General features: G+C 33.7%; 1 pseudogene; it reads right to left on the reverse strand.

The window, feature by feature from the left end:
- Window positions 1-8,914: 8,914 nt before the first annotated feature.
- Window positions 8,915-9,054, reverse strand: LOC122910862 (annotated as a pseudogene).
- Between the last annotated feature and the right edge of the window lie 1,524 nt (window positions 9,055-10,578).

Raw genomic sequence — 10,578 nt, forward strand, 5'->3', positions numbered from 1 at the left:
ACTGAAATGGGGAAAAAAAGGAAACAGTGTAGAGCTTGCAAAAATTCATGGAGGCATAAAAACCTTACACACTCAGAAAGTCTTCAAATATTTGTCAGTGTAGATGTGTTTGAGGGATGGCTTGATGTGAGTCTAAAAAGATAGGAATGCAATGCTTTGAAGGGTCCAGCATGCTCTGTTAAATACAATGGATTTACGCTTGACGAAATATGGTGTCATTCAAGATTTCAAAATAGCCTGGCAGGATTAAAAAGTTCTTCTTAAATATTGCCATTGAAGCAGTCTTAATGGCAGAAGAATTAAATTAATCATACCTTAGGGATATAGTAGGGGAATCCCGGAGTATTGACTGGTTTTATGGGGGAATCTGAAGTTCAACTTTAAAAAATAAATTCATGTAAATAGTAAATATTCCAATCTACTCCATAAACAGTATATTTGCAGATTTTTACAAATTATAACACTTAAACTCCCCTGTAAAAATTGTTCTGAAGAAGAGTTGAAAGCCCCAGGAAAAAAGGCCTCAGTTTATCACCTGGCACTCCAATATGTAACTACTGGGGGAAAAAAAGGCCAGTTTAAAACACAGGACCACAGTATCAAACTGTATCAATTTTGTATCAGTAGTGCGTTTTGACATGTGAAGATTTTTTTACTCCCAAAATATGGCTTCAAGAGTGCTGTCTATAGATTTTATGGTATTTTGTAAAATAATATGCTTTGGTATTTTCATTAACTCATAAAATATACCATATGATTGTAAAAAACAAAAACAAAAACAAAAACCCCAAAACAAACAAACAAAAAAACAGGACCACACATTTAACTTGACAAACAGAAAAAGAGGTATGCTTAGGATGTTGGTAAAAAAGCTATACATAAGCATATGCAGGCAACTGAAACCAACATAAAACAAAACAGAAATAACAAAGACAAAAATGTTTTTGCTACCAAATTAACACAGGAACTATTGTGTGTGAAAAAGCTACCTGATTTGAACATTGTATCTATATATCCGTATGCCATATATGGAAAATTACATTTTAGAGATGCTTTCTTTAAAGTCTTTAATTTACTTAAAGCTGTATTTTTTAAAATTGATGAAACAATATTTTTTAATTGTATGAAACAGTCTTTCTCTCTACTGATCCTATATTATATTACAAAATGTCTTTGAAACTTTTACTTGCCATGTTTACATTTCAAGTACTTCTAAATTCTTAACTTTGAGGAGCATACAGTCATAGCTAATGGCTATGCCTCCATTTTTACTGCAAATACTAAAGTAAGGGGAGTCTAACAAAAGCCCTGTTATACTTCTTTTTGCAATTACATTTCTCTTTCCTGAGAAACAGAAAATGTATTGAAAAATAGTAATAAATACACAGTCTCATTTTTGCCATACTCTTCTTCTATACCATGAAGAGTTTTTAGATTCTCCATAATATTTAATTCAAATTTATATACTATCTGATATTTGAGGTTCTATGTAGGTCTGAAGTCTTGTGATGTTAAGATATATCTATATTATATTTAATGTGTTAAAACACCTTTGATTTAATGGCTGAGAAAGAAATCCCAAGCAGTGTAAATGAATATCACCAAGTATAAACTGATGTCTCCCCCATCATCAACATTTTCTTTTGATTAGGGTAATGTCATGATCCTCATCTTCTAATCACCAAACACTATACTCTCCACATACCCCATACTGCTATCTACAGATTCTTGCATGATATTTTTGCAGATACCCTGCAAAGTTGCTCCAGACCAACCCTTACATACTCCAGAATAATCCTCTCATCCCATCTGATTCACAGAAAACATAGTTCTCACCTTATTTCTCAGTTTAGTTTTTTGGGACAAGTTCCCTCCTTTGTATCATATCCCTTTTAGCAGAATTTCATGGAGGTATGCTTGTGTGTCTTCATGCACATGTACATGTGGATACAGGGAGAGGGGGGTTGTCGGGTGCAGCCTCACTTTGCCTCCAAAGCAACATCAAGATCAAAAAGTCAACCTACCATCTGACTTTTTCCACATTTGAATCACTCATGCTAATTTCCATTTCAGGAACCTCTTTTCTTTCCAGGAGTCCAGGATCATTCACAGACACCCTTGGGGAATCAGATGTCTAAGAGAAGTTCAGATCTAGCAGGGTGTATTAGTTATATAAACAAACAATTGTATCTGAGATCATGAACATTATGTCAAAAGTATTTGTTGAAGGAAAAAAAAATAAAAAGATTCATTTGTTAAGAACACAAGTAAAGGAGAAACAAATTTTGCCCACAAGAATTAAGATTTATTTTTAAAGCATCATTTGACATTTTATAAAATGAAACAGTAAAGGGAAAGAAATGAGGGCGGGGGGAGGGATAAGGTGGCTGGGTGGTGGATGTGGGGGAGGGTATGTGCTATGGTGAATGCTGTGAATTGTGTAAGACTGATGAATCACAGACCTGTACCCCTGAAACATATAATAAATTATATGTTAATAAAAATTTAAAAAAAATCAGAGACTCTCAAAAAAAAAAAAAAAAGGAAAGAAAGGAATACTAAACAAATAGAAGAGCAAAGACACAAACAGGGAAATTTGTAAGTTTAGAGAAATGGTTCTCAAATTGGTCACAGCCATTAACATCACATAGTAATTTAGAAAGGCACATTCTCAAACCAGTCCAGATTTCTTGATTCAAAAACTCCAGGAACAAGGATTAGTAATTTGTGAATTAATGTGATCCCCAGATGATTTTGAATCATGGGGAAATTTGAGAACTACAGAGTAAGTCTAAAAACAGTCAAAATTTCATATATAGTAGTCTCCCTTCCTGAAAGTGGAATACGTTCCAAGACCCCCTACAAATGCCTGAAGCCGTGGGTAGTACAAAACCCTATGAGTACTATGTTTTGTTTTGTTCTTTTTCCTATACATACATACCTATGGTATAGTTTACTTTATAAATTAAGCACAAGAAGAGATTAACAACAATATTAATTGAATAGAACTATTATAACATTATACTGCAATAAAAGTTATGTGAATGTGTTTTCTCACTCAAAATATTTCATTTTATTATACTCACCCTTGTTGTAATGATGTGAGATGGTAAAATGTCTATGTGATAAGATGAAGTGAAGTGAATGACATAGGCATTGGGAGAAGGCATTAGACAACTATTGACTGTCTGAAGATGAATTAAAAGGAGAATCAATCATCTATTCCTGACTGAGGTTGACCAAAACTAACAAAAACATGGAAAGTGGGACTTTGGATAAGAGGGGGCAACTGCAGCTTAAATGTAGGCTATAAGGATGTACTTTAAAGAGAGTTGTGGGTTTTACCCAGCAGGCAATTAGAAGATATTTGATTCTTAAGCATAAGACTGACATGTTTGTAACAGTTTCAAACTCATAACCTTGATGACATCACAGATGTTTAATTAGGCTGGTGAAGAAACAAGAGCACCCATTGGGGAGTGAATAAAGCTTGAACAAGAATAAAGGCAGAAATGATGAAGGGTGCAGGATAGACAAAAGAGAAACTAGAGTTGTAGAATTTCCCAGAAAATGTGTAGTCTTTCAACAGGATTTTCTGGAGACAGCTATAAACTAAAGAAAATCAAATACAGGAAATTATAAGAACCTGAGCATGTCTGATGGAGGGATAAGTTTGCTTGAAGGAGTTTTGTGCTACCCTACAAAGCAAAACTGACATCTTCCACTAATAGCAATGTGCAATGTGTAATATGGAGAAAACAAACCAGAATCGCTATCTTGCGCTCTGACATTTTCCAATCTGGACTGATGATATATGGAGCTTCCTTTCCATGATGTCACATCTTGTTTTCTGTCCATGCAATTCTAAATGTAGTATCATTGTTTTCTTTTAGTGGGAACCAATATTTATGCATCTATTTGACCAAGAAAGATAAAGTACTCAAACATGTTCTCCAATGCAGCAATGTAAATGCCAATTATTAAATTGAGGTAAGTGAGAAGAAAAATATAACTAAGTTATTCTACTATCTAATAGACCATTGTGTTACTGAAATGTCTTTTTTAAAAACTGTGACTTGTTTGGTCATCATTTAACTCTAAAAAGACAAAAAGTTTCATTTTACCCTCATTTCAATTTTCTCATGCAATGTGAATCATTGACAAGATATTTTGGTGCCATCCAAATAAATTCATTGTCAGTATTTGGACCATATAATCTAAGGATGTACTTGCATTTCATCAGTGCAACTATTTTTGTCACAAAAGATTGAGATTTCGTTTATTTTTTCCTACCCACTTCACAAACATTTGCTCACATTAGAAGCTTCAGGAAAATTCTTTAAAAGTCATTGCCTTACCCACAAGTTGGGTTTTTCCTTTTCCTTTTTCCTTTTCCCTTCTGTTTCTAGCTGAATGTGGGCAAGACAACTGGAGCTTCAGAAGCTATATGGTAAATGAGACTACATTGAAGATAAAAATCATAATGATGAAAAGTAAAAATAGAAATGAAGTGGACCCTAATTATTATGATGCTTCCTCAATAAAACTGGATTGTCTAAGCAGCCCTCTTCTTACAAGAGCAAAAAAATCTTATTTTAGTCACAGTTATTGGGGTTTTCAATTACGGGCAGGAATGCAGACTGGGGATACATTCAAATTAGCCATAAGATGGTCTAGTGTATTTGTTTCCACTATTTCTTCCTTCCCTTTTTTTTCCCCTTTTTTAAGATTTTTTAAAATTTATTTTAGAGAGAGAGAGTGAGCAAGCATGAGTATAGAGAGGGGCAGAGGGAGAAAGAGGGAGACTCTCAAGCAGACTCCCTACTGAGAGAGCCCAGTGGCTGGATCTGGATCCCACCAGTGAGATCATGACCTGAGTCAAAATCAAGAGTCTGCAGCTTCCCAGCTGAGCCACTCAGGTGCCCCTCAACATTTTTTTTTTTTTAAATCATACTCAGTCAGGTATTCTGGTATCTAAGTACTTTATATTGTCTTTCTTTATCATTAAACATTATATCATAGGTTTCTTTCTATGTCAGATTATTCTACATCACTGTTTACAGTTTCACATATTCATTGTAGTTTATTAAACAACTCATCCATTGCAGAATATTTCTCCCTTTTTGTCACTATTGTTAAAAACAGCACCTGAATATATCAGATTTTCAAATTCTAGCCAGCACTGTGTACTATGAAAAAATAACAGTAACTAATTGATTTAAAGCAATTCAATCAAATGAAGGTAATGAAGGTGAATGTCGGGTAACTTTTTCTATACAGAAATGCAATATCTTGAGTGAGTCCTCTAAAACCTGGCCAAACATAACTGGGACAGTAAGAGTAGTAAGCACAAAAAACTGATGACCATGATTGTGTGATACGAAGGCTCAATCATGATTTTGATGGTACAAAAGCTCATTTTTGCACTTGTAGGATTCCACCAAATACTGGAAAAAAAAAAAAGAAATATTTAGGTGAGACTGTTCAGACACAAATTTATTATCTTGTGTTATTGCTTACCATATTATGTATGTTTTGAAGCTAAAATAGCCTTAATTTGCACAGGATATATTAAATCTTTTGTTTGTTTTGATAGTTTAAATGTAATGGATAAATCACTTTGCCCATCGTTCTTGGTTTCAGATTTTTTCATCACTACACTGGCTGCCTCATACACATAATGTGATGCTGCAAAATGAGAAAACTGACAAGCGAGTAGAACAGACATAATTGCTTGAAATTTAACTTCAGAAAGCAGAAAAAGTTCCCCAAACTTCAAAAATGTCGACTTCTTTTGGTACATCATTTGTTGTTATACTTGCTTTGTTTTGTTTGAAAAAGGTAATGTGTTTTATTTGTGCCAGAATCATTTTTTTCTGCCACTGCAGTGTGCACATCCAGACAGATGCAAACACCTTTCAGTAAGGCTATTTTAACCACTCCAAAAAAAAATGGATCTTTCTCTGATAACACCATACTACTAACTAATATCACTGATGTGGTCATCAGACAACATTGCTTTATGTTATTTATTTTATGTTAGTTTATTATATGGATTCCTTTTATTATTATTTACCCTTTGTGTTGTTATTTAACATTTTGTTAATTTTTTAGTATTGAAGTGTGCTATATTTATATTTTATTTATAAATAAAATATATAATAATATAAATAATTTATATTTATATTTCAAGCATTCAGGGAAAGTCTTGATGAAGAACTTAAGTATATGATGAAGAACTTAGGGCTTACAGTGGATATAATTTCTCTAAAGTTTGCTAAGATCTGAATGCAATCCCGAATTCTTAATGCTTTGCTCTCTCTCTTCAATGCATTTAAAATTGTTAAAATAATTTTTAATGTTGAATTATGTGCCTCCATCTAATTGTAAACTCCATAAAGTTACAGATTTTGTTTTCTACATATTAATTATCATAACCCCGTAATTAGCATAATATTTGATACAAAGCAGGCAATAAGTATATATTTTTTTCAAATAAACGTATAAATAATAGGAAAATAAGGGGCAAAACTATAAGGAACTAATGCAAAAGATAAGAAATAAAACAAATGTCATAGAATACAGATGAGAAAAAGTTTGTCTTTATGTCTATCTTAGTAGAATGTGATAAAAAAAATTTCCCAAAGTTGGAAACTTAGAAATACTGTTTTTGTATTACTGGACTTCTAATTTACCCCTAAGTTGAGCGTTCATAGGAACACAATAAAATATCTTCTTTTTCTTCCAACCAAAGCATACATTTATTAAATAGGGTCCTGTTTGATTTTATATTTCAATCGTATGCAGAGCCATATGGAGATACAGAATCAGAGAAGTTTGGCAGTAAATGTTTATTTAATAAGTTAGATGAATTTGGGGGTACCCGGGTGATACATTAGGCATCTGACTTAGTTTTAGGTCAGCTCATGATCTCAGGGTTTGAAATCGAACCCCATGTCAGGCTCCACATTCAGCTCCAAGTCTGCTTGACACTCTCTCTTCCTCTCCTTCTGTCCCTTCCCCCATGTGCACACTTGCTCTTTCTCTCTCTAAAATAAATGTCTTAAAAAAAAAATAAGTAGATTGGGAAGGCAGGGTGCCTCTGTCAGTTAAGTGGCTGCCTTCCGCTAAGGTCATGATCCCACAGTGCTGCGATCCAGTCCCGCATCACGTTCCTTGCTCAGCAGGGAACCTGCTTCTCCCTCTCCCTCTCCCTGCGGCACCCCCTGCTTCTGCACGTGCATGCATGCTCTCTCTCTCAATCTCTAGCCAATGAATAAATAAAACCTTAAAATAAAGTAAAATAAATAAATAAATAAATAAATAAAAATAAGTAGATGCATTTTCTTTCTGATTGAAGTAGTAAACTGCTGCAATCTTCATTATAAAAGTACTACTGTTTGCCCTATTTATATATATAATTTCTACTGCTTCTGATGGAGTTTTACCTTTAAATTTGTTTGAGAAATCAAACACATTTTGGTATTTACATATTTTCATTGGATCCATACTAGTGTTGTCTTAGGCACCTTATTGTTTTTGTAAATAAAGTTGCTAATAGTGGAGTGAATGGCACCTCCTGAAGAAGCATTTGCAATTTAAAATCATTTAATAATGAATGACAAAATATCATTTCATGGGGATTATATTATTGTGATCATGCTGTCTCCAGCAACACAGTATTAGTTCTGATAACCTAATCAATCTCTGCTGTGAAAGTTAATATACTTAAGTGTTACAAGGATATATCCTCTTTGTGCCTTCTTTTCCTGTATTTACAAAGCACAAATCTGAAAACATAAAAGAAACTAACTATTTATGCCAAATTGATCTGGAAGCTTCTAATGGTTTCCAACATTGCCTTTCAAAGTTGACTCGGTAGTCCTTTTTAATCACAAGTACTAAGTTGTATTATACTATTCATACACTGCTGTCTAGGCATCCTTTGGCCCCATAGTATACCCTGGTATGAATAAGCAAATTTTGCAAAACTCTGAGTTTCTCTTCAATAACTAGCTGTATGGTCTTATGGAAACTGAATTTGTGATCTTGTCTAATGAGCACAAGATTGTAATCCAAAGAGCCAAAGAGTCTAAATCATCACTTTCCATTCTTACATAGATTTCTCTAATGCATTTACTCTAGATAGGGCTGGCCACATTGAACTTCCTATGGAAATAATTGGCTGTTTAGAAAGGAAACACCGACTGATGTGTTCCTTACATGTTTAAGATACTATTTGTAAATCTTTCTTGGAGTTTGACAAGTTCTCAGATAATAAAAATGAATCAGTTTATCATGGAGTCTCTATGTATTGACATACTAATGGTGTAAAATACACTAACAGAAATAAAAGTTATTATTCATAGTCTCATGATTCAGTTTTACCATACGAACCAAAATAATAATGGTGATGAAAAGCATACAGATCTCACTACTAGAGAAACAATGAAAAATGAAACTGACATAAAATCACTCTCCTCTTAAGATCTATAGCAGCAGTTTAAGGCAGTATTATGAGTGAGTATGGTACTTTAGATATTAAAGTATTGTAAAATGTCTTCATGATACTGTAGGCAAACATAAAGAGGGGAAATGAAACAAAAATAAGACAATGATAAAACAAGAAAAGTTATTTTCTCCACAGTCACTTGATTTTTTGTTCCCACACATGATAAAATCAAAGCATACATCTATTGAATTTTATAGAACCAAATTTTGAGTAACATAATTGTCCAAACATCTGAAAAGTGAAGTAGGAGTTTAGGACTTCAAGGAAAATTTGGGTTGAGGAGCTAAATAATTCTAATGGGACAAAAATTTGAGTTGAGAAAATTTCACTTTAAGTTTACCCTATTCTAGAAACAAATCAAGCACTAAAAAGTCTTCTTAAAGTAATAAAGTGAAGAGACTTAGACATTTCCCAAATATGTCATAGGAATGCCATTCATAATGTGTGAACTAAGCTTAGAGGCAAGCTCCATTTAAACTGGCTTTAGTGATATCAAAGTCAGTTTTCTACACTTGATCTTAGCCAAAAGGCCGAGAAGCGATAAAGTCAGTGTTTTCTGAAACAACTATTTTATGGGGGCGCCTGGGTGGCTCAGTGGGTTAAGGCCTCTGCCTTCAGCTCAGGTCATGATCCCAGGGTCCTGGGATCAAGCCCCAAGTTGGACTCTCTGCTCAGCGGGGAGCCTGTTTCCTCCTTGCTCTCTGCCTGCTATTCTGCCTACTTGTGATCTCTGTCTGTCAAATAAATAAATAAAATCTTTAAAAAAAATGAAACAACTATTTTATGAATGAACCAAAATTTTGTGCTACTGATAATGTTTCTTTCACTGCACGTGATCCAGATTCCCAAGAGAAATATCAAGAATTAAAGAGGGTTTTTTCCCAGATTATGAAGAAAATGGAACCAATTTATTGGGTGCTGGTGACCAATACTCAGATGACATTGATAATGGGGTGGCCCCAGAGATAGAAGACATTTATGAAAAGTTTTGTTAGAAATCAGAGTGTAAGCAAAACAGTAAAGCTAAAGTGCAACATGTAAGTTTTATAAAGCAGTTTAGGTTATGTCAATTTATCAAAACATAAGAAAGCAAGAAAATGTGTCATACTTATACCAAATTAAGGATGTTGAGTTATGTTACTAATGTATGCAATTTTAATTCTATTTAATCCTATCTGAAATATAAACTTTATTCCCTATAACTTAAAATGAGCATGTACATATATAATGGTTTGTTACGTACAGTTAATTCTTCTTTTGGCTGTAATTAAATTGATTTCAAAATTGTATTGTTTTTCTGTGTAGAAAGCATTTTTTTTAATTTAAATTCAATTAGCCAACATTAAATACATTATTAGTTTTAGATGTAGTGTTCAATGATTCATCAGTTGGGTATAACACCCATTGTGATTTTGAAATTTCTGAAGACCGCCTAGCAGCCCGGACACTGTCGTAAACTAACTAGAGTCTCATAACTGTTTTATTGCAAATGGTACAATGGCCTCCAACTATTTAAGTCTCAGTTTCTTTTTCTGTATTGGGGAAAAGATTAAAAATACGAACAATAACAAAAACTAATTATTAGATTTTTCTATTCATTAGACAAATAATAATTGAATGCCCATTAAGTGTCAGATATTCTTTTTTGTTTTTTTCCTTAAAGATTTTATTTATTTATTTGACAGACAGAGATCACAAGTAGGCAGAGAGGCATGCAGAGAGAGAGGAAGGGAAGCAGGCTCCCTGCTGAGCAGAGAGCCTGCCCAGTGTGGGGCTCTATCCCAGGACCCTGAGATCATGACCCGAGCTGAAGGCAGAGGCTTAACCCACTGAGCCACCCAGGCGCCCAGGAAGTTAACTCCATTTTAAATAAAGAATGACTTACATAGTCTTAGAATTATATTTTGGGGATACAACTGAAATGCAATGGCAAATTAAACTTAATGATGTCTCAATGACAGGGAGAATGAAAAATAGCACTTATTAGAACTCTAAATTCTTGCTCACTTGATTCTATTAACTTAATATTCTCTTTAATTGCATTTTGTCATTTATCCTTCTCAACT

Source organism: Neovison vison, chromosome 6 (assembly GCF_020171115.1).
Source record: "Neovison vison isolate M4711 chromosome 6, ASM_NN_V1, whole genome shotgun sequence".
Lineage (NCBI taxonomy): Eukaryota > Metazoa > Chordata > Mammalia > Carnivora > Mustelidae > Neogale > Neogale vison.